At 45.7% G+C, this 24,464-nt stretch overlaps 1 protein-coding gene across 9 annotated transcripts in view; it reads left to right on the top strand.

The window, feature by feature from the left end:
• Positions 1–24,464, top strand: part of GRAMD1B (GRAM domain containing 1B) — a 213,299-nt gene that overhangs the window by 78,102 nt on the left and 110,733 nt on the right. The window contains exon 1 of one of the 9 annotated variants that reach the window (XM_087875690.1): positions 17,294–17,324. The exons of the other annotated variants lie outside the window; for them this stretch is intronic. The gene's annotated coding sequence lies outside the window, so the exon portion shown is untranslated. Of the gene's footprint in view, positions 1–17,293; positions 17,325–24,464 lie in introns of those variants that run through there. 9 annotated transcript variants of the gene reach the window in all.

Genomic DNA, 24,464 nt, shown 5'->3' with positions numbered 1-24,464 from the left:
TCCCTCCCTTTCCATCTTTTTCCTTCCTCCTTCCCTCCCTCCTTCCCTTCCTTCCTTCCTTCCTTCCTTCCTTCCTTCCTTCCTTCCTTCCTTCTTTCTCCATCACTGGAGGTTTTCAAGAAGAGATTGGAGAGCCATTTGTCTGAAATGGTGTAGGATTTCTTGCTTGAGCAGGGGGTTGTACTAGAAGACCTCTAAGGTCCCTTCCGACTCTGTTATTCTGTTATCTGAATCTCCAGAGGGGGATGGATGGAGGTTCATGTTTTTTCCTTTAGAAAGGTTAATCCTGCGCCAGTTGGTTTCTCTGGTTCTTTGACTGGGATAATGAAGAGGTGCTAAAAGCTCTGGCTTCTCTAGGTCAGTGATGGAGCTTTGGAATTTGACCTTTGCCGGGAGATGCAAGGACAGTCACCCCGAGTGGGTGCACTCAATGTTTCTAGGTGGTAGGAAGGGTTGGGAGAGAACTGTGATGCAATTTGGGTTGTGAAGAGAGGGAGAGAGACCTTTTTGGGTTAATTCCCAGAAGGAAAGTTTGGGGGATTTTGTTTGTTGTCTAATCTGTGCTAAGTCTATTTTAGGCCTTGTGCTAAGGTATATTTATGTCTTAAATGGATGGAAGAACTTACTTTGGTTTTGCCAAATCATGAGCCTCGAGCCAAGCTTCAAAAGAAATCCAGTTATTTATTAGGGGCTTCATGTCCACATGTTCCAAGTGAAGCCAATTCTGACCCCACTTAATTTACTCCCCAATCATGACCCTGTTTCCCCCCTCCCCTCAGGGTGTGTCATCAATCACATTCGCCAATGGAGCAATTTCGCGGGTTGTAGAGATCACTCCCCTCCGGCCGCTGTGGGTAACCCTGGGAGACAGCCTTGAGAGAGATATGTCTGGAGTGTACTTCTGTTTTTGGCTGCCGTGCTGCTTCATCGGTTTCCCATCCCCTTTGCCTATGGCAACTCGAGAGCAGGCCAGGGATGCTTTGTGAGTTGACACTCAGGTAGGCAAGAGGCAGCATTTAGAGCAAGACCCAAAGGTGTTTTTTCCAAAAGAAAACTGGACTTCCTTGATTTTTTTTTCCCTTGAAAACATTTCGCTTCTCATCCAAGAAGCTTCCATAGTTCTGAATAAGACCCAAAGGAGCTTTTTCCAGAAAAAAAAACTGGACTTTCTTGGTTTTTTCCCCTTGAAAATGTTTCCCTTCTCCTCCAGATTAGTATTCAGATTTGGAAGGGACCATGTAGGTCATCTAGTCTAACCCCTCGCCCAAGCAGGAGAAGGTTCTACAGTTCTGAATGCCTAGTCCTTGAATTTACCACCACAATTGAGCCCAAAATTTATGTTGCTAAACGAGACATTTGTTAAGTTAATTTTTTTCCATTGTATGACCTTTCTTGCCACAGTCGTTAAATGAGTCATACAATTGTTAAGTGAGTCACACAAGGGGATCACATGACCCAGGGGCATTGCAACCGTCATAAATATGAATCGAGCATCTGAATTTCGATCACATGAGCACGGGGATGCTGCAATGGTGGTGAAAAATGATCATAACTCACTTTTTTCCCAATGACGTTGTAAGTCGAGGATTACCTGTAGATGTCAGAGGAGGTGACTAAGCGTAGAGAAACGATGTGGGAAAAACCTCATGGCCCAGCAATGGCCCTTTGCTGCCGTGAATTTCCCCCCCACGCCGGTTGAGTCAATTGTGGTTAAATATTTGCATTGTAGCTCTCCCACACAGCATGCTTCAAGGCAGCCATGCAGTTCACACACTGTAGTTCTGGTAATAGTTGGTAATTTACAAACAGATTGCCTGGAGAATTGTGGTTTAAGAGACACATGAACTGAGGGGGCGGCTGAAGTTTGACATTTATCACAAACTTGGTAAGTGACTACGGTCACGCAAACACCGCTTGAGTCGGCTTCCGCCCAGTTTGTGGGACGTCGGGGTGGGGAATTGTAAAGATCGCGGCCCAGAGTTTCTGAAAAATTAGAATAGAATAGAATAGAATAGAATAGAATAGAATAGAATAGAATAGAATTTTTTATTGGCCAAGTGTGATTGGACACACAAGGAATTTGTCTTGGTGCATACACTAGAATAGAATAGAATAGAATAGAATAGAATAGAATAGAATAGAATAGAATAGAATAGAATAGAATAGAATAGAATTTTTTATTGGCCAAGTGTGATTGGACACACAAGGAATTTGTCTTGGTGCATACACTAGAATAGAATAGAATAGAATAGAATAGAATAGAATAGAATAGAATAGAATAGAATAGAATAGAATAGAATAGAATAGAATAGAATAGAATTTTTTATTGGCCAAGTGTGATTGGACACACAAGGAATTTGTCTTTGGTGCATATGTCTCAGTATAATTGTTAGAAGAAATATCCTTCTGGGTTCAGCTCCAAGTGGGGAAAAAGACACTGGAGACTGCTTGGAAAGATGGTTTAATGGTGGACAGGATCACATGGTTTGAGTTCCTGAACAGAAAAGAGGCCGAGATGCAGCGAGTCTCTGGGTTTTATGTTCTCTCTGGCTTTGAACTTCCTGGGCCCCCAAAAGAGTATCCTGATTGGTTGTCAGACTCCCAGGGGGATGGGGGTCTTAGCTAGCCTTGCTGGCTGATGTAATCTTCCCAGGTGCCATGTGGTGAGTTTCTGTTGCTAGATGGCTCCTATTGTGTTGCAGATAATGGTCCATTGACAAAGATGGGAGGGAATTGAGTTTCTGCCTCTGGCCCATTGACAAAGGGTGGGGGGCAAGAAGGTGGGAGCTGCTTCGTCTTTAAAACATGCTTCTCCATTTCTCAACCAGGGAAACATAATATTCTGCCTTTTTAATATTTCCTAAAATATTTCATTCTTCTAGGAAAGGGGTGGGTTGGACCCCTTGGTGAGCAGGGGGTTGGACTAGAAGACCTCCAAGGTCCCTTCCAACTCTGTTATTCTATTCTATTCTAAAATGGAGCCCGCAACTATGCAATCAAAGCCTCACAATGTTTTGGGGAGATTACATTGGCACATCAATCCTTGGGAAGCCTTGAATTCTCCCACACATGGGTTTGTGTAAACGCTTTCTTCTTTCTGCTCGCTCAGCAAAGCTAAATTTCCGATGTGGTTAACTGGTTCTGTGAAGCCACCCTATAATTCTATCGTATTTTTAGTTCTGCCTTCCAGGCTCTCAATGCACCGAAATCATTTTGTCAATTTATTTATTTATTTATTTATTTATGAGAAACATCTTCGCTCTCCTACAGGCCTTTTCTGACATCCACCTCTAGGCCGTAGCCATCGGAAATCTGCAGCCCAAGATAATTAAAAACATATGGCTCTCTCTCTGAAAATGCAGAGGAGGAGGAGGAAGGAAAACAAACTGCAGATGTCTTATCGCGGAGAGATTACCTTGAAATTGTGCGGAGATTGAGAGATGCAGGAAGCCAAAGGGCATCATACATTTTTTTTTCCCTCTGGAGGTTATCTTCTGCGTATGTGATATATTGCACACACACACACACACACACACACACACACACACACACACACATATATATATATATACACTCATACATATAAATGTATATATAAAAATGCATATCTATATATCTAAAAGTGAAAACCACTCACGCATTAATCACGGAATCTCCAGAACCGTAAAGCCTACAACCTTGAAATTTGCCACATTTGTTCCTCTTGGCTTCTAGGTGCTCACTAAGAGAGGATTTTTCGAAATGACCATCAGAGCATTAGTATTTCCTATATTATTATTAACACACTCTGATGTTAAGGAGTTCTACTCCCCCTCCCCACCTCAAAAGAAAGCTGTTCCAAATGCAAAACACAAGCAGAGGAGAGGAGTTTCACTTTCAGTTTTACTGTCACAGCAGCAAGCAGCTTTACTACAGAACAGTTGAGCTAAGCCATGCCCAGCCTCCTTCCTGTCTCCTTCTTGCTCACACAGCAAATACTGTTTGAGTTTCCAAACACCCCTCAACTCTCTCACACCCTGACAGGATGCTAGCTAGATGAATACCGATGGATGCTGCAGGCTGGGACATTCTATTCTCTATCCCCCTCTGTTCCAACTGCCATTTGCATTATATTAACACACTCTGATGCTACGGGGTTACACATTCTACACTCTACATTCCCGTCTGGACTACTGTAACACTCTCTACATGGGGCTTCCCTTGAAGAGCAGCCGGAGGCTCCAACTGGTCCAGAATGCGGCCGCGTGGGTAATTATGGGAGCGACCCGACGCTCCCATGTAACACCGCTCCTGCGTGAGCTGCACTGGCTCCCGGTGGTCTTCCGGGTGCGATTCAAGGTGCTGGTTGCCACCTTTAAAGCGCTCCATGGCTTGGGACCTGGGTATCTACGAGACCGTCTTCTGCCACCAATAGCTTCCCATCGACCGGTACGCTCCCACAGAGAGGGGCTCCTCCGGGTGCCGTTGGCTAGGCAATGTCGGCTGACCACCCCCAGGGGGAGAGCATTCTCTGTGGGGGCCCCTACCCTCTGGAATGAGCTGCCCCCGGAAATTCGTAGGATTCCCGACCTGCGTACCTTCCGTCGTGCCCTAAAAACATTATTATTCCAGCAAGCAGGGCTGGCCTAAATAATAATAATATTTTACTATTTTAATGGGTTATTTTATTAGAGTTTTCGGACAATTTATTTAATTGTTTTAAATTGCTTTTAATTTTTATATTGTCATGGTTTTATTTTTGGCTGTACACCTCCCTGAGTCCTTCGGGAGAAGGGCGGTATAGAAATTTAATAAAATAAAATAAAATAAAATAAATTAAGTTTCAGGCTGCAAGTGTCAATTTATCAAGCCTGAGCACATAAATTTCGTAGCGAAGCACGGGCGTCCAGCTAGTATATAAATATATATTAATCACTGTCCATTTTGACTACATAGTGGAAAGAGGAAAGTTGAGAGTTCACAAGGTTGATACTATATGGAACAGAGCTGTGACTGAATCTGGATGTTCTGCTTCGGAATAGATTCTCATTTACGTATTTATCATTTCTGTGTTCTATTTGGCTGGTCTACCTTGCAGATTATAATACAGCATACTGTGGAAACAGTATTTTTTTTTAAAAAAAGTACTTTTAAGAGAACAATGTATGTACAACATGGTGGCAAACTGCTGTGGAAATTAAGCGATGATATATATATATTTGCAGAGATGGCAATTGGTTTGGCTGTCAGTTCCTTCTCAAACTTTTCCATTTTACTGGTGAGATTTTCTCCTCCGTCAGGTTTCCATTAACGTTGCAACTGTCTCAGGGGTGAAATCTAAATTTTTTCCCCTACCGGTTCTGTGGGCGTGGCTTGGTGGGCGTGGCAGGGGAAGGATACTGCAAAATCTCCATTCCCTCCCCACTCCAGGCGGAAGGATATTGCAAAATCCCCATTCCCACCCCACTCTGGGGGCCAGCCAGAGGTGGTATTTGCCGGCTCTCCGAACTACTCAAAAATTTCCGCTACCGGTTCTCCAGAACCTGTCAGAACCTGCTGGATTTCACCCTTTGTGACTGTGTTTGTGTGTTTTAAAGTCACTTTCACACTTCAGAGAGGAGGGAAGATGGCATTTGTGTATGCTTGTTTTATTTTGGGGTTTTTCTTTAAAAAAACCCCCAAAAAAACCCCAAAAGCAATGCAAGCTGCGTTGCCGTACATCTCCCAAAAGAACATTTCATGCAGCAAGTCATAGAATGGGAGAGACAGATATCTGATTTCGGCATAATAGCTTCCTGAACATCATGTGACCCTGAACAGAGAGCCCCCCTCCCTCCCTCCCTCCTCCCTTACCTCCCCCCCCTTCCCCATCACTCAAGGGCAGAGCAAGTCCTTCACATTGTGGGAAGCCTGCTGGTAAATCACTCACACTTGACTTCATTCGAGTAAATGCTCCCCAGAGCTACCTCCCTGTGATCGGTTCAGAGGATGGAGAACCAGTCAAGTGGCAATGGGTAAGACGGTTGTTTTGTGGGCAATGTCACAGTTGTCTTGCTGGGAAGCTTAATGGTAGACTTTTTGCCCAGCCTTCTTCATTCCTCCCACCTTCTTCAAGATTGGGTGCTTTCTCCTTCTTGCGACATCTTGGAAGATGCTCTCTGCAACGCGGCCCTTAAACCTCATCCTCTGGAGAGGGCTGTCGGCTCTGCGCTGATAGGGTTTGATGGGATGGAAGAACATCGGTCTTCCGAATGAGTCAGCAACCAGGAGATGGAAAGGAAGTGCCCAAGTCACCTGGTTTCCTCTGCTCATCTGGACTTGCTTGGAGAAGAAACACGGCACAGCGGGATGGAACTGAGGACCAACGACCCTCTTTGAAAAGGTTCCCTCCCTTTTGCTTCCTCGTTTATATTTTTATTTTCCGGACTGCTTCGTGAATTAATTTTGCTGACAATCAAAACTCTTCCCTGTGCTCCTTGGAGAGGCAAGGGTGTGCAAAGAGACAGCGTTGGTGCTGAACACCAAAACATGATAAGGAAGGACGTCATGACGGGATTGGAGAAACATCTCAAGATGAACTTTTCCTCATTTCGATACTCCCGGTCCTGGATTTGATTCCGAACTTCCAACGCTTTGGGGTTTTACTCTTCTTTTGAACATCTCTGCAACTCGGCCTTGGGTGTCTTTGGAACTCTGTTTTTGCAAATTTTAAGCTGCGCCTGTCAATAACATCACTAGCAACTCTCCTGAAAAAAATTTCCAAAGGCAGCTGTGACTTTAACATTGATCCCTCGGTGAAAAAGGCAAAAAGTGAGCAGAAGAAAAATAATAAACGGACAAGGCCAGCTTTTGGAAGCTGTTTTCTCTGCCTTGCCCTGGGGGCTGAAACGTGAGTGTCTTTTTTTTAAAGTACTTCTCAAACTTCCAGAAAGAAAGAAAGAAAGAAAGAAAGAAAGAAAGAAAGAAAGAAAGAAAGAAAGAAAGAAAGAAAGAGAAAGAGAAAGAAAGAGAAAAAGAGAGAAAGAAAGAAAGAAAGAAAGAAAAAGAAAGAAAGAAAGAGAGAGAGAGAAAGAGAAAGAAAGAGAAAGAGAAAAAGAGAGAAAGAGAGAAAGAAAGAAAGAAAAAGAAAGAAAAAGAAAGGAAAGAAAGAAAGAAAGAGAAAGAGAGAGAGAGAAAGAAAGAGAAAGAAACAAAAAGGAAAGGAAAGGGAAGGAAGGAAGGAAGAAAGAAAGAAAGAAAGAAAGAAAGAGAAAGAGAAAAAGAGGGAAAGAAAGAAAAAAGAAAGAAAAAGAAAGAAAAAGAAAGGAAAGAAAGAAAGAGAAAGGAAAGGAAAGGAAAGAAAGAAAAAGAAAGAAAGAAAGAAAGAGAAAGGAAAGAAAGAAAGAAAGAGAAAGAAAGAAAGAGAAAGAGAGAAAGAGAAAAAACAAAAAGAAAGGAAAGGAAAGGAAAGGAAAGGAAAGGGAAGGAAGGAAGGAAGGAAGGAAGAAAGAAAGAAAGAAAGAAAGAAAGAAAGAAAATACCAGCAGTTTAGATTTGGCTGGGAAACCTTGCCTGGGGGGTACGATCCAAGCAGTCTCTTGGAATTAAGAGGCTACTTTTCATTTTTCTCTTTTGGGCTTGGTTTGTTGTGCTCTTGGGTGTGGGGGGGGGCAGAGGCTTCCAGTTGCTCTGTGTTTTTCAAAAGGCAAGGCAAGAGTTTTGCACTTTTCGCCACTGAGAATCTCGGCACCCCTCCACTTGTCTTCTGCTCGTGGTCCTCTTCCATCTCCTTGCCTTCTGATCAGCCGGACGCCCGTCGGGTGGTAAGATGGCAGCATGTGCAACCTCACTACATCATGCACTCTAACAAGGTCAGCCTTGCCCATCACTCGGTCCTTCCCTTCTCCTTTGCATCGGCCTCCAGCTTTTCCCCTCCTCTCCCTACCTGCTACCCCCAAAGGGCATTGTGCCAAACTTGCAATTGTTTTAATTTCCTTGATCAAATTTATTGGCCACCCGTCTTGCCATAGGGTGAGATCTCTTCCTCCTTGGCTCTGGATGAAGCTTTGCTGCCGTGTCCCTTCCATTCTCTCTCTCTCTCTCTCTCTCTCTCTCTCTCTCTCTCTCTCTCTCTCTCTCTCTCTCTCTCTCTCCCCCCCCCTTCTCTCTCTTTCTCTTGAATTATTTATTTTGAACAATTTCTCTCCACTGCGTTATTTGTCTTCTCCAAATAATTGCAGATGATCCGGCTAGAAATGGACGTTCTCTCTGTGGAGTGCTCGGTGCTGGGGCTTTCCCGGTTGCCAGCACTGATGAAGTTGCCTAGTTGGGTAATGAAACGTCCGCAAGAAAACCGCCAAGCTCAGAGAGCATCAGGCACTCCAAAATCCAATTCTGAATGACAAATATCCTCTTCTGTTGAATTTCTCTCTTTTAAATGGTGTATCGTTTTGCCCTTTTGGAGAGGATAGCCAGCTCAGTGGGCTCTAACCAAAAGGATTTCACAAATCAATGGAATCCAGCTAGACTTCATTATTTGACAGAGGGGATTTGTGTCCCAGATGACTGACTCTTTCTTTCTTTCTTTCTTTTTCTTTCTTTCTTTCCTTCCTTCCTTCCTTCCTTCCTTCTTTCTTCCCTCCTTCCTGTTCTCCCTCTCTTCTTTCTCTTTCTGTCTTTTCCTTCCTTCCTCCCTCCCTCCATCTTTCTCTATCTCTCTATCACTTTATCTTTCTGTCCTTCTGTCTTTTCCTTCCTTCCTTCCTTCCTCCCTTCCTCCCTTCCTCCCGCCTTTCTCTCTTTCTCTATGTCTTTCTCTCTTTCTGTCCCTGTCTTTTCCTCCCTCCCTCCCTCCCTCTTCCTCTATCTCTCTATGTCTTTCTCTTTCTTTCTGTCCTTCTGTCTTTTCCTTCCTTCCTTCCTTCCTTCCTTCCTTCCTTCCTTCCTTCCTTCCTTCCTTCTTTCCTTTTCTCCCTCCCTCCCTCTATCTCTCTATCTCTTTCTTTCTGTCCTTCTGTCTTTTCCTTCCTCCCTCCCTCCCTCTTCCTCTATCTCTCTATGTCTTTCTCTTTCTTTCTGTCCTTCTGTCTTTTCCTTCCTTCCTTCCTTCCTTCTTTCCTTTTCTCCCTCCCTCCCTCCCTCTCTCTATCTCTTTCTTTCTGTCCCTCTGTCTTTTCCTTCCTCCCTCCCTCCCTCTTCCTCTATCTCTCTATGTCTTTCTCTTTCTTTCTGTCCTTCTGTCTTTTCTTTCCTTCCTTCCTTCCTTCCTTCCTTCCTTCCTTCCTTCCTTCCTTCCTTCCTTCCTTCTTTCCTTTTCTCCCTCCCTCTATCTCTCTATCTCTTTCTTTCTGTCCCTCTGTCTTTTCCTTCCTCCCTCCCTCCCTCTTCCTCTATCTCTCTATGTCTTTCTCTTTCTTTCTGTCCTTCTGTCTTTTCCTTCCTTCCTTCCTTCCTTCTTTCCTTTTCTCCCTCCCTCCCTCTCTCTATCTCTTTCTTTCTGTCCCTCTGTCTTTTCCTTCCTCCCTCCCTCCCTCTTCCTCTATCTCTCTATGTCTTTCTCTTTCTTTCTGTCCTTCTGTCTTTTCCTTCCTTCCTTCCTTCCTTCCTTCCTTCCTTCCTTCCTTCCTTCCTTCCTTCCTTCCTTTTCTCCCTCCCTCCCTCCCTCTATCTCTCTATCTCTTTCTTTCTGTCCCTCTGTCTTTTCCTTCCTCCCTCCCTCCCTTTGGGTGAGTACATCTGTAGTTGACAGTAATAACCCAGTGAAAACGGAACATAGAAAATAGAATACATATGTCTACCAAACTTTGATTAATAGGGCATCATCTGGCCAAGAGCTCCGTTTTGAGCACTGGAGGTGAGATGATTCTGCCTCAGGGCTTCAAGCCACGTATCGGAAGTGATGTCCCTATCAGGACTTTGAAGCTGCGCTTGTCTGCCTCCGCCAGTGGCTTTTGAGCATGCCATGCCCAGTGAACCATTGAATGGTGAGAGAATGGATCCCCAAGATGTCCCCAAATCAAGGAAAGACAGTTTTTTTGTTCAAAATATTAGAGTTTGTGTTTGCTTTTCAAATAATAGAAACTTCAAGGCTGAAGCTGACTGACTGCTTCAGATAAGATGCATTGGCTTTGTTCTCTAATGATTATTTTTGGGTACTTCTATATTCATTTCCTAAGGGGACGTGGTGGCTCAGTGGCTAAGACGCTGAGCTTGTCGATCGAAAGGTTGGCAGTTCAGCGGTTCGAATCCCTAGCGCCGCATAACAGATTGAGCTCCCATTACTTGTCCCAGCTTCTGGCAACCTAGCAGTTTGAAAGCATGTAAAAAATGCAAGTAGAAAAAATAGGGACCACCTTTGGTGGGAAGGTAACAGCGTTCCGTGCGCCTTTGGCGTTGAGTCATGCCGGCCACATGACCACGGAGACGTCTTCAGACAGTGCTGGCTTTTCGGCTTTGAAGCGGAGAAGAGCACCGCCCCCTAGAGTCGGGAACAACTAACACATATGTGCAAGGGGAACCTTTCCCTTTCCCTTATTCATTTCCAATTCCTGCATTTAGCAGTAATCCTCCTTCTACCAATATGGCTTCCTCCTTTTTCTCTTCTTATATCTCCTCTCTTCTTTTGCTTACAAATGGTTTTTAACCAAGCACCTTGGATTTGTAGGGAAAAGGTTTGACAAGGCAGGGCAACTCTGTTTCCTTCTGGGCCTTTCATCATTCCATAATATTGTCTAGGCTTTTATTTAACCAGGTTATGACTGGATAAGTGGCAAAACAGAATGGTGTACGATCTAGGCCAGTCTTCTCTGTTGGGTGTCACCTCTCATCCATGGCCAAGTAACTTGAGAAGATGAGAACTGTCCCCCAATGGCCATCAAATTGAGGCAGGCCAGTCTAGTATTGGAAGAAGTATCCATCTGGTTCAGTTCCAAGCTGGGAAAAAGGCACTGGACACAAAATGGAGGCTGATTGGAAAGAGAGTCCATTTATCGATGAAGCAGAACCACCAAACATGTGTAATTCTGGGCAGCTGACCACATGGGGTTGAGAGGGGGGGTATTTATACCTTCTCTTGAGCTTTGCCCTTGAGCTTCCTGTTCCTGTGCAAGAACATGTATTCTATTGGCTGTGGTCAGACTCCCATGGGGCCATGTCGGGTTCATGTTTGTCTGAGCTAAAGTTTGGTTGAAGTTTCTGGAGTGGGGTGGGAATGGAGATTTTGCAGTATCCTTCCCCTTGGAGTGGGGAGGGAATGGAGATTTTGCAATATCCTTCCCCTGGAATGGGGTGGGAATGGAGATTTTGCGGTATTCTTCTCCCAGGAGTGGGGAGGGAAAGGGGATTTTGCAGTATCCTTCCCGTTGGAGTGGGGTGGGAATGGAGATTTTGCAGTATCCTTCCCCTGGAGTAGAGTGGGAATGGAGATTTTGCAATATCCTTCCCCTGGAATGGGGAGGGAAAGGGGATTTTGCAGTGTCCTTCCCCTGGAGTGGGGTGGGAATGGAGATTTTGTGGTATCCTTCCCCTGGAGTGGGGTGGAAATGGGGATTTTGCAGTATCCTTCCCCTGGAATGGGGAGGGAATGGGGATTTTGCAATATCCTTCCCCTGGAATGGGGTGGGAATGGAGATTTTGCGGTATTCTTCTCCCAGGAGTGGGGAGGGAAAGGGGATTTTGCAGTGTCCTTCCCCTGGAGTGGGGTGGGAATGGAGATTTTGTGGTATCCTTCCCCTGGAGTGGGGTGGAAATGGGGATTTTGCAGTATCTTTCCCCTGGAATGGGGAGGGAATGGGGATTTTGCAGTATCCTTCCTGTTGGAGTGGGGTGGGAATGGAGATTTTGCAGTATCCTTCCCCTGGAATGGGGAGGGAATGGGGATTTTGCAGTATCCTTCCTGTTGGAGTGGGGTGGGAATGGAGATTTTGCAGTATCCTTCCCCTGCCACACCCACCAAACCACTCCCACAGAACCGGTAGTAAAAAAAATGTGGATTTCACCAGTGTAAGACCAGCTCAAAAAAATGGGAAAATAGCAATATTAGAGGAGAAGTTGTTCTCACTAGAATCAACCTTACCCCACTTACATTGCTTATTTCCCCTTCATGCTTAAGAAATTTGAAGTCCTGCAATTCTGCAGGATATAGCCAACTCTGATAGAAATATTTGACTTTTGGGACTGTCATCTGAATCATATGTCCCTGTCCTAATGTTTCCGTTAATTGTATTCATTTAATGTATTCAATTCATGCTTATATGTATATATATTATCTAATATGTACTCGACAAAATAAATAAAACAAAAAATAAATAAAATATATGGAGAAGCAATAAACACTGGTCGGCTAGCAATCCAAAAAGTTGTGAGCGGGCATTTAGCTGATATTTTTAAGCGAAAGTTGGTAGTAATGCTGATTTGGATCTTTATCGTAACACGGTAGTAAAAAGGGAAGTAAAGTTTGAGTTCCTCCCCAGGTTTTTCGAGGCTTTATGGTCCAAAATTGGGAATTCAAAATTGAGCCTTGGTAGTACAGTGGTCTAAGGCACCCTGTTATTAAGCTGGTTATTAAGACCAGCTGCCTGCAATTACTGCAGGTTCGAATCTCGCCAAGGCTCAAGGTTGACTCAGCCTTCCATCCTTTCTAAGGTAGGTAAATTGAGGACCCAGTTTGTGGGGGCAATAAACTGACTTTGTATAAATATACAAAAGGATGAAGGCTATTGCTTAGCGCATTGTAAACCGCCCTGAGTCTCCGGAGAAGGGCGGCATATAAATCAAATTAAAAATAATAATAATTCTAAACTTTGAAACTAACGGGACCAAGAATGCATTGTTTCTAAATAGGGTTAACCAGGTTTTGGGGGAAAAAAATCGACTCGTAACACTTATCTAACTCTGTATCTGGAAGTATTTATAACTCATGGCATTATTTTTAGGATTTGGGTGTCCTATTTCTGAGTCTTATGGGAACCTCAAACTGTGCCACCTCTGATCTGAATCTGTTTCCAGTAAATTTATCCGTTCACTCTTCGAGGGTAAAGATGTAGGTGTCGAGAAAATAATGTGTTTTTTTTTCCTGAGAATTCTACGCAAGGCATGTGAATTTTCTCAAGAAACCCTCACGCTCGGATCAAAATGCATCTTGCAGATGTTGTTCAGGGGCAAATGAAGAGGATAATAACGTTGAGTGTTATTTATGGCTCCAGATCTTTGCAGCTAAAGCTCGTGCCTTGATGTTCCATCTTTTCTCACGAGAAAAGGCTGCCTTTGTAATTACCTACTATTAGAAATGTAACCAAGGGGATTGCAACCTTCTTATACAATTGCTTGCTCTCTCTTTTTTTTTTCTTTGAGGTGTTTGGAACAATATCAATTTTTGAACCCCTGTTGCTAAATAGGACTGCCACGCAGGGGTGAAATGCTCTCGGTTCGGACCGGATCGCCTGATCCGGTAGCGATGGAGGCGGGTGGTTCGGAGAGCCGGTAGCAAAAATCCCTGCTCCCTCCCCCATGCCCAGCTGAGCCGCACAATCATCAGAGGCTTTTTTTTTTTACTTTTAAAAGCATTTTTTCTACAACCTCTTCGGCCGAAAAAATGCTTTTAAAAGTTAAAAAAAAGAAGCCTCTGACGATTGCGTGGCTCAGCTGGGATCGTCAGAGGCTTTTAAAAGAAAAAAAGCCTCTGCTGATCAGGCAACTCAGCTTGGATCGTCAGAGGCATTTAAAAGAAAAAAAGCCTCTGCCGATCAGGCAACTCAGCTTGGATCGTCAGAGGCATTTAAAAGAAAAAAAGCCTCTGCCGATCAGGCAAATCAGCTTGGATCGTCAGAGTCATTCAAAAGAAAAAAAGCCTCTGCCGATCAGGCAACTCAGCTTGGATCGTCAGAGGCATTTAAAAGAAAAAAAGCCTCTGCCGATCAGGCAACTCAGCTTGGATCGTCAGAGGCATTTAAAAGAAAAAAAGCCTCTGCCGATCAGGCAACTCAGCTGGGATCGTCAGAGCCTTTTGAAAACATTTCTTTACAACCTCTTCGCCGAAGAGGTCGTAGAAAAAATGCTTTTAAAAGTAAAAAAAAAAAAATTGGCCACACCCATCCAGTCACATTACCCCCCCAAGCCACGCCCACAGAACCGGTAGTAACAAATTTTACATTTCACCACTGCTGCCACGGCGACCATCATCGTAATTTACGAAATATCTGGTTGTATCAGGGGTGAAATGCTACCGGTTCGGACCAGTTCGACCGAATTGGTAGCGATGGTGGCGCGTGGTTTGAAGAACCGGTAGTGACGGCAGCGCAAAGCTCTGCCCACCCGCCCAGTTGTCGTTACTTCCTGGTTTTAACCAGGAAGTTACCTGTTTTTTACCCACTGTGCGTGCGCAGAAGGTTTTGCACACGTGCAGAGGGTCTGTGCATGCATGTAATGCACACATGTGCGCAAGCAAAGCGAGCGTCCACGCATGGTGCATGCACTTCCGAACCGGTAGGGAAGGTAAGTAGATTTCACCCCTGGGTTTTATCTTCAAGTTGTCTCCTCTTTAAATCGCTCTTCCTCCTTCATTGACATGCACAGAACACATTCTTCAGAAGTCCAAGTCATATACAAACATTTTCTAGATTGTGTATTTTTTCAATAAGAACAGAGACGAAAGCTTCGCTTCGTGAAATAGGACTGGAGGTTTTTAAGAAGAGATCGGACCAGCATTTGTCCACAATGGTGTAGGGACTCCTGGTTGGGCAGGAGGTTGGACCAGAGGACCTCGAAGTAGTGGTGAAATTCAAATTTTTTAGTTCTGGTTCTGTGGGCGTGGCTTGGTGGGCATGGCAGGGAAAAGATATTGCAAAATCTCCCTATGATTTTAATCCATACGATTTTAATGGATCACATGCCTTGAAGATGTTGGGTGAAGAAGAAAAAGGTGCGGAGGTGCTGAGAATCGCTGGGTTTTATACCCTCTCTGGCTTTGAACTTCCTGGGGCACAGGAAGAGTATCCCGATTGGTTGCCGTCAGAGGTCACGGCTAGCTTTGTAGGTTGCCTGTGCGCTAAGTTCGGTTGAATCTTGCTGGGTGATGCAATGGAGGGCAATTAAATGGCTCTGCCTGAAGGAAGTAGATCTTTGTTGTGTAAAATGGATTGGCTCGGGCCTTAATGGCCCATTGACAAAGGTGGGGGGAGGGGCTGGTGATGTGGAATTTAGAAATGCTAACTGTTTACGTTTGCAAGAGAAAACAAAAACGGTCCAAAGAAGAAGGCATCTTCCTCTGCAGCCACTGGGCATCTCCATTCCCACCCACCCACACCCACCAACACACTTAAGCGTTATTTTTTGCTCTCTGGGTCTGTTTTTTAAGAGTTTTAGCTCCTCTATTTCTGGAGCCCAGCTCTTGTGAGCATCCTCTCATGCGCCGCTGGAAAGTAGGACAGGAAGGGGAACTGCCATCCGGGCGAACATGGAGAAATGCTGAATCCCCTGCGGGGTGAGAAAATCCGGGATGATGAATAGGGCTGGATGAAGTCATTTTGGCTCCGCCAATGGGAGGCTTTGGGCTGGCTGGGAAAGGCAGGGCTTCTGCTGCAGAGTCCCTCCTTCTCCAGCGTTTTTTTGTTTTTCCTTTTTTTTTTTTTAACCTGAAAGGATGACTTGACAAGGGGCAAGGCTGGTGGAAGGGAAGGACCAGTTAAGTAGGCATTTTTTTGGTGGAGGGGAGGGTGAGGTGGGTTGAGTTTTTTTTTTCCTGGTCTTCACAGTATGGATGATTAAAGACCTCCTGCCTCCTCTTCCTCTTCTTCCTCCTCTTCCCTCCTTCTCCTTTCTGCTCCCATTTAAAGCATCTTTGAATTATGCTGATTAATTCCTTCTACATTTGCCTGCACCTTTGTGGCTTTTCTCATGACCTTCTGCCTTTCCTTCCTTTCTTCCTTCCTTCCTTCCTTCCTTCCTTCCTTCCTTCCTTCCTTCCTTCCTTCCTTCCTTCCTCTTTCTCCCTTCCTCACTCACTCACTCTCTTTCTTTCTTCTTTCTTCCTATCTTCCTTTTCCTTCCTTCCTTCCTTCCTTCTCCCTTCCTCTTTCTCCCTTCCTCACTCACTCACTTTCTTTCTTTCTTTCTTCTTTCTTCCTTCCTTCCTTCCTTCCTTCCTTCCTTCCTTCCTTCCTTCCTTCCTTCCTTTTCCCTTCCTCTTTCTCCCTTCCTCACTCACTCACTTTCTTTCTTTCCTTCTTTCCTTCCTTCCTTCTTTCTTTCTTTTCTCCCTTCCTCCTCCCTCTCTCCGTCCCTCTTTTTTCTTCCTTCCTTCTCTCTTCCTCACCCCCTCTCTCCTCCCTCCTCCCTCCCCTCCCTCTTTTTCTTTCTTTTCTTTCCTTCCTTCCTTCTTTCTTTCTTTTCTCCCTTCCTCCTCCCTCTCTCCCTCCCTCTTTTTTTCTTCCTTCCTTCTCTCTTCCTCACCCCCTCTCTCCTCCCTCCTCCCTCCCCTCCCTCTTTTTCTTTCTTTTCTTTCCTTCCTTCCTTCTTTCTTTCTTTTCTCCCTTACTCCTCCCTCTCTCCCTCCCTCTTTTTTCTTCCTTCCTTCTCTCTTCCTCACCCCCTCTCTCCTCCCTCCTCCCTCCCCTCCCTCTTTTTCTTTCTTTTTCTTTCTTTTCTTTCCTTCCTTCTCCCTTCCTCCCTCCCTCTCCCTCCCTCCCTCCCTCTTTCTTTTTTCTTCCTTCCTTCCTTCTCTCTTCCTCCCACCCTCCCTCCTTCCCCCTCCCTCCCTCCCTCCCTCCTTTCTTCCTTCCTTCCTTCCTTCCTTCCTTCCTTCCTTCCAGCCACCCCCCCCTTCTCCCTTCTTATTTCTCCTCTTGCTTTTTGAGCATTTCCATCGCTAAGTCAGGCCTGGCAGTCATCTCTCTTCCTTTCCAAAGAAGGCCAGGGACTCGTCCGTTTCCCCGAAAGCTCTGTGGACGGAGAAGTTGGGACAACGAGGAGGAGATGCTTCCTCTCCCCTGCGTGTTAAAACTTTGCTCCCCTACCCACCCAAGGAAGCCCCGAGAAACATCTGTTTGCAGCTGGAACAGTGTCTCTCGTGAGGCTCAGCCTCTGAGCGTAGGAGCCTCTGCTTCCCCCCTCTGCTCCTTTTCAGATCATGCCAGGCCTCCTCTGACCCACACCTTACCCTCCGCCCCCGAATGGCCAGACGACTTGCTTTCTCCTCCTCCTCTTCCTCCTCCAGCTCTTTAGCCAACTCTTGCGTCTTTTCCTTAACTGCCACCTCACCTCACGTTCTCTTTTCCCTTCTTTCCCCCTTTCTCCTCGCCTCCCCCTCCTCTCCTGGTTGACTGATAGGCCAAGCAGAAAGCATGGGGACATCTGATATGGCGACAGCAAAGGTAGGATGGAAATGCTGCCATCCTTGTGCGTAAGTGGCTTCGCTCGGCAAGTTCTTCCTTTTCTTGCGTTTCTGAATTCTCCCCATCAGTCTCGTCTCCCTCCCTCCCTTCCTTCCCCCTCCCCATCCCTCAAATATTCTTCAGGGATGAGAAACTCTGCCATTCTAAACTCTTTTATTTATTATTATTTATTTATTTGATTAAATTTCTATACTGCTCTACTCAGGGCAGTGAACAGCCACAGGATAAAACACATCAATACAAAAATTTAAAATAGAATAAAAACGAATTAAATAATTTGGCTGGACAAATTTAAAATACCCCATAATTTAAAAACAAATTTTAGACTTTTCCCTCCATGTTCTCCCGTCTGCACCCCACGTGTACATATTCCCTTGGGGGTACCAAAGAGGTCTTCTTCTGATGCTTTTAGTGGAATGGGGAGCCCACCCTCCGGGATCAAATGTGACCATGACGAGTCTTGGGGGGTTAATATCTAGATCTCCTTCGAAAAGGGATTAATACATACAAGGAACAGGGCAGTGGTGAAATCCAATTTTTTTTTTACTACCAGTTCTGTGGGCGTGGCTTGGTGGGCATGGCAGGGGAAGGATACTGCAAAATCTCCATTCCCACCCCACTCTAGGGGAACGATACTGCAAAATCCCCATTCCCTCCCCGCTCCTGGGGGAAGGATATTGCAAAATCTCCATTCCCACCCCACTCTGGAACCAGCCAGAGGTGGTATTTGCCGGTTCTCCGAACTGCTCAAAATTTCCGCTACCGGTTCTCCAGAACCTATCAGAACCTGCTGGATTTCACCCCTGGAACAGGGTGTATATTTACAATGTACGACCACAGTTGAGCCCAACATTTATGTTGCTTAGTGAGAAATGTGTTAAGTGAGTTTTGCCCAATTTTACGACTTTTTTGTGCTACCTTCGTTAAGTGAATCGCTGCAGTTGTTAAATTAGGAACACGGTTGTTAAGCGAATTTGGCTTTCTCCATGGACTTGGCTTGTCAGAAGAGTGCAAAAAGTGATCGCATGACCCCCCACTCCATCCCCGGGGACATTGCAACCGTCATAAATATGAACCAGCTGTCAAGTACCCTAATGTAAATCACATGGCCATGGAGATGCTGCAATGGTCATAAGTGTGAAAAATGGTCATAATTCACCTTTTCCAGTGCTGTTGTAAGTTCGAATGGACACTAAATGAAATGTTGTAAGTGGAGGAGTACCTATATAGGAAAATTGGAGGCTCCATCCGGTCATTAAGTTGAGACAAGGAATATTTGAGAGAGCGGGGTGGGAGAGACAGGGAGGGAGGGAGAGAGAGAAAGAGAGAGGGAGAGAGACACAGAGCGAGAGGGAGAGAGAAAGAGAGACACAGAGGGTGGGAGAGAGGAAGGGAGAGAAAGGGAGAGAGACAGGGAGAGAGAAAGAAAGAGGGAGGGAGAGAGACAGAAAGAAAGCGGGAGGGAGGGAGAGAGAAAGGGAGAGGAAGAGAGAAAAGAATGGGAGAGGGAGAGAAAAGGAGGGAGGGTGAGAAAGGGAGAAACAGAGAGAGAGAGAGGAAGGGACAGAAAGAGGAGAGAGAGAGAGGAAGGGAGGGAAAGGGAGAGAGAGAGAGAGGGACAGAAAGATGAGAGAGAGAGAGGAAAGGAGAGAGAAAAAGGGAGAGAGAGAGAAAGAGAGGGACAGAAAGAGAAGAGAGAGAGAGAGGAAGGGAGAGAGAGAAAGGGAGAGAGAGAAAGAGAGGGACAGAAAGAGGAAAGGGAGAGAGAGAGAAAGGGAGGGACAGAAAGAGGAGAGAAAGGGAGAGAAAAAGAGAGAGAAAGGGAGAGGGAGAGAAAGAGAGAGGGACAGAAAGAGGAGAGAGAGAGAAAGAGAGAGAGAGAAGGGAGGGATAGAAAGAGGAGAGAGAGAGGAAGGGAGAGAAAAGGAGAGAGAGAAAGGGAGAGGGACAGAAAGAGAGAGGGACAGAAAGAGGAGAGAGAGAGAGAGGAAGGGAGAGAGAAAGGGAGAGAGAGTGAAAGAGAGGGACAGAAAGAGGAGAGAGAGAGAGAGAGGAAGGGAGAGAGAAAGGGAGAGAGAGTGAAAGAGAGGGACAGAAAGAGGAGAGAGAGAGACAGAGGAAGGGAGAGAGAGGAAGGGAGAGAGAGAGAAAGAGAGGGACAGAAAGAGGAGAGAGAGAGAGAGGAAGGGACACACACACACACACACACACACATAGAGAGAGAGAATTTGATCTATGCTGAACAGTCTTTGCAGATATGGGATCAAAGTCCACCCACTTTGCCTTGTTCACAGCTGCATCCCCCAAGAAACCCCCTGGCCTCACATCTTCTCTTCAGCCCAGGTGAGCTTCAAGCAGGTGGGCTGTGCTGGGTCTTCAGAAGAAGTCCTTTGAAGTCCCACCAGAAGGAACCTTGTGTACCGACGAGTAGGTGATGGTGGGAAGCCTTCAAAGCAACCAGAGAGAACGCAAATGCTTAAGCTAATCACGGCTATCAAATAAACCGCATGAACTTAATTTACCCAGCATACCAAGTCCCAGACTCTGGTTTAGATATCCCTGTGGTTGGGTTCAGAACAGTGGTGGAACCCAATTTTTTTTACTACCCGTTCTTTGGGTGTGGCTTGGTGGGCATGGCAGGGGAAGGATATTGCAAAATCTCCATTCCCTCCCCACTCCATGGGAAGGATACTGCAAAATCTCCATTCACACCCCATTCCAGGGGAAGGATACTGCAAAATGTCCATTCCCACCCCACTCCAGGAGAAGGATACTGCAAAATCTCCATTCCCTCCCGACTCCAGGGGAAGGATACTGCAAAATCCCCATTCCCACCTGACTCCTGCGGGAAGGAAATTGCAAAATCCCCTTTCCCTCCCCACTCCTGGGGGAAGGATATTGTAAAATCTCCATTCCCATCCCACTCCAGGGGAAGGATACTGCAAAATCCCCTTCCCCTCCCCACTCCTGGGGGAAGGATACTGCAAAATCTCCATTCCCTCCCTACTCCAGGGGAAGGATACTGCAAAATCTCCATTCCCTCCCCACTCCAGGGGAAGGATACTGCAAAATCCCCATACCCAACCCACTCCAGGGGAAGGATACTGCAAAATCCCCTTCCCCTCCCCACTCCTGGGGGAAGGATATTGTAAAATCTCCATTCCCATCCCACTCCAGGGGAAGGATACTGCAAAATCTCCATTCCCTCCCCACTCCAGGGGAAGGATACTGCAAAATCTCTATTCCCACCCCACTCCAGGGGAAGGATACTGCAAAATCCCCTTTCTCTCCCCACTCCTGGGGGAAGGATATTGCAAAATCTCCATTCCCTCCCCACTCCAGGGGAAGGATATTTCAAAATCTCCATTCCCACCCCACTCTGGGACCATCCAGAGGTGGTATTTGCTGGTTCCCTGAACTGCTCAAAATTTTCGCTACCGGTTCTCCAGAACCTGTCAGAACCTGCTGGATTTCTCCCCTGGTTCAGCAGACAATGTTTTCAAAGCCAGGAATTTTAAATGATGCTTTGTTGGAGAAACCAAACTAACGGACTTTGCTTATCTCAATCCATAATGGACAGGTTCACATTATATCACCCTAACCAATAATAAACCAATTGCATTAGAACTGTGTGTGAATTGTCATGGTGGGGGAGAAAATGAAGCTTTTCCCATTAAAAAAAGAAATGCGAGAAATCAGATGGAGCTTGCACTCTTCTTGAGAAGGGCAGATCCTGCAATCCTTAATTGACTTGGTTTGTCTGCGGAGCATAAGAGAAAAGGATTCTAAAAGCTTTAATTACTTCATATCATATGCTACATAAGCAGCCTTGCAAGACCAGCTTTTCCGAGTAGAGTTAAGGTCAGGTCTTAAAAGCCTTAGAAGACATCCAGTTTGATTTATGGATCTGAAAATATTTGTGGTTTTTGAAGCATTTGTGCTATGAGATTACCTACCCTTTCATCCATCCATCCATCCATCCATCCATCCATCCATCCATCCAGGCATCCATCCAGGCATCCATCCATCCATCCATCCAGGCATCCATCCAGGCATCCATCCATCCATCCATCCATCCATCCATCCATCCATACATACATACATACATACATCCAGGCATCCATCCAGGCATCCATCCATCCATCCATCCATCCATCCATCCATCCATCCATCCAGGCATCCATCCATCCATCCATCCATCCATCCATACATACATACATACATCCATCCAGGCATCCATCCAGGCAGCCATCCATCCAGGCAGCCATCCATCCATCCATCCATCCAGGCATCCATCCATCCATCCATCCATCCAGGCATCCATCCAGGCAGCCATCCATCCATCCATCCATCCATCCATCCATCCATCCATCCATCCATCCATCCAGGCAGCCATCCATCCATCCATCCATCCATCCATCCATCCATCCATCCATCCATCCATCCATCCAGGCATCCATCCATCCATCCATCCATCCAGCTAGCTATCCATCCAGCTAGCTATCTAGCTATCTAGCTATCATCTATCATCTTATTTATTTTTCTCTTTGAAGAAATGAGATGTTCTATCTATTGTTCTATCAAAACTATCTATTGACGGACAGATAGACAGACAGTCAGACAATCAGACAGATAGATACAGAGCTAGACAAAAATCTAGATCGATAGACATTTAATGATATAGATACGACAGACAGATAAAGCTAGTTAGCGAGACAGAAACCTAGATAAGCAGATAGACAAATAAAGGATGGATGGATGGATGGATGGATGGATGGATAGATAGATAGATAGATAGATAGATAGATAGATAGATAGAGCAAGTGAGCTAGACAGAAGCCTAGACAAACAGATAGACAAATAATGATGGATAGATGGATGGATAGGTAGATAAATAGATAATGGTAGATAGATAATATTCTGTATAGGTATATAGATATACTGTATATTGTTTGTGCCTTTGAGTCAGTATTTGATTCCTGGCAACTGCCTGCACATGTCTCTAAAGTTTTCTTGGCAAGATTTTGCCCTTGCCTCCTCCTTCCTAGGGCTAAGAGGCGGGCGGGGGGGGGGGGGAGGACGGACGTCATCTAGACGGCTTTGTACATAAAGCAGGAGTAGAATTCCCAAATTTCCCAGTTTCTAGTTTGGTGCCTTAATCACTAGAGCAAATCGATTCTCTCCCTCTTGATGGTTTCCGGCTTGTGATAGATACCTGGGTGTGGTTGCAGATATGTTTACGTTAGGGGTTACTATTTCAGAATTCCTCTCAATGCGTAGTCATTTTTGGTTGAATATGTGGAGCTGATTTTTTTAGTGCCCCCCTCTTCCTCCTTCTCTTCCTCCTCTTCTCCCTTTTCCTCCTCCTTCTTCTCCCTCCTCTTTTCTCCCCCTCCTCTTTTCCTCCTCCTCCTCCTCCTCCTCCTCCTCCTCCCTTCTCTTCCTCCTTCTTCTCCCTCCTTTCTCCTCCTCTTCCTCCTCCTCCTCCTTCTCCCTCCTCTTTTCTCCTCCTCCTCTTCCTCCTCCTCCTCCTTCTCCCTCCTCCTTTCTCCTCCTCCTCCTCTTCTTCCTCCTCCTCTTCCTCCTCCTCCTCCTTCTCCCTTCTCCTCCTCCTTCTCCTCCCTCTTTTCTCCTCCTCCTCTTCTCCCTCTTCCTCCTCCTTCTTCTCCCTCCTCCTTTCTCCTCCTCCTTCTTCTTCTCCTTCCTCTTTTCTCCTCCACCTCCTCTTCCTCCTCCTCCATCTCCTCTTCTTCCTTCTTCTCCTCCTCCTCCTTTCTCCTCCTCCATCTCCTCCTCCTCTTCCTCCTCCTCCTCCTCCATCTCCTCCTCCTCCTTTCTCTTCTTCCTCCTCCTCCTTCAGATTGAAATCCTACCCAGATAGATAGAAAGTTGTTCTTTAGCATCTGTTTATACCGCTTAATTGTTCAAAATGTTTGAAAGTAGCCTAGAAAGGATTTTCAGAATTTTATTTTATTTTATTTTTAGCAGAGAAAGGAAGACAGAATTGAATAACTGAGCTGAAAGGTTTTGGCTAAACGGCAGAGCATTTGTTAAGAACACCTGGGGGACACAAAAGGTACATAAAGTTTTGAAGATAAAGTTTGGTATGTGCTTCCTCCTATTTTAAATTAAGAGACGCTTAAAAAAAAAAAATGGGGCAGAGAGCAATTACCAAGAGAAGCACATTTGATGAATGTGAAAATCATACTTTCTCAGGGCATGCTGGAAACAGAATCTCACATGGATGCACTATTAGAAAAGAGAATGCACAACTTTCACTTCCTGTTCCACATCCTTTTCTCCCTTCCTTCCATACTGTTTGGAAGCATTTTTGCTAGCACGCTTCTGCCTTCTGTCCTTCCTCCCTCCCCTCCCTTCTTTCCCTTTCCTTACCCTTCCATCCTCCCTCCCTTCCCTCCCCCTTTCATCCTTCTTCCCCTTTCCTTTCCTCCCTCTTTTCTTCCTTCCTTCCCTCCTCTCTCTCCTTCTCTCCTCTCTCCTCTTCCTTCCTTCCTTCCCTCCCTCCATTCCTTCTTTTCTCCCTTCCTTCCATAATGTTTGGAAGCATTTTTGCTAGCATGCTTCCCCCTTCTGTCCTCCCTCCCCTCCCTCCCTCCTTTCCCTTCCCTTTCCCTTCCATCCTCTCCCTCTCCTCTCCTCCCTCTTTTCTTCCTTTCCTTTCCTCCCTCTTTTCTTCCTTCCCTTCCCTCTCCTCTCTCTCCTTCCCTTCTCCCTCCCTTCCTTCTTTTCTCCCTTCCTTCCATAATGTTTGGAAGCATTTTTGCAAGCATGCTTCCCCCTTCTGCCCTCCCTCCCTCCCCTCCCTCCCTCCCTCCTTTCCCTTCCCTTTCCCTTCCATCCTCCCTCCCTCTCCTCTCCTCCCTCTTTTCTTCCTTTCCTTTCCTCCCTCTTTTCTTCCTTCCCTTCCCTCTCCTCTCTCTCCTTCCCTTCTCCCTCCCTTCCTTCTTTTCTCCCTTCCTTCCATAATGTTTGGAAGCATTTTTGCAAGCATGCTTCCCCCTTCTGCCCTCCCTCCCTCCCTCCTTTCTCTTCCCTTACTCTTCCATCTTCCCTCTCCTCTCCTCTCCTCTCCTCTCCTCCCCTTCCCTTCCCTCTCCT

The sequence above is a fragment of the Pantherophis guttatus genome, chromosome 9 (assembly GCF_059756535.1).
Source record: "Pantherophis guttatus breed Tessera chromosome 9, ASM5975653v1, whole genome shotgun sequence".
Classification (NCBI taxonomy): Eukaryota; Metazoa; Chordata; class Lepidosauria; order Squamata; family Colubridae; genus Pantherophis; species Pantherophis guttatus.
Note: the sequence above shows the minus strand (reverse complement) of the source record. Positions and strands in the feature narration are given on the sequence as shown.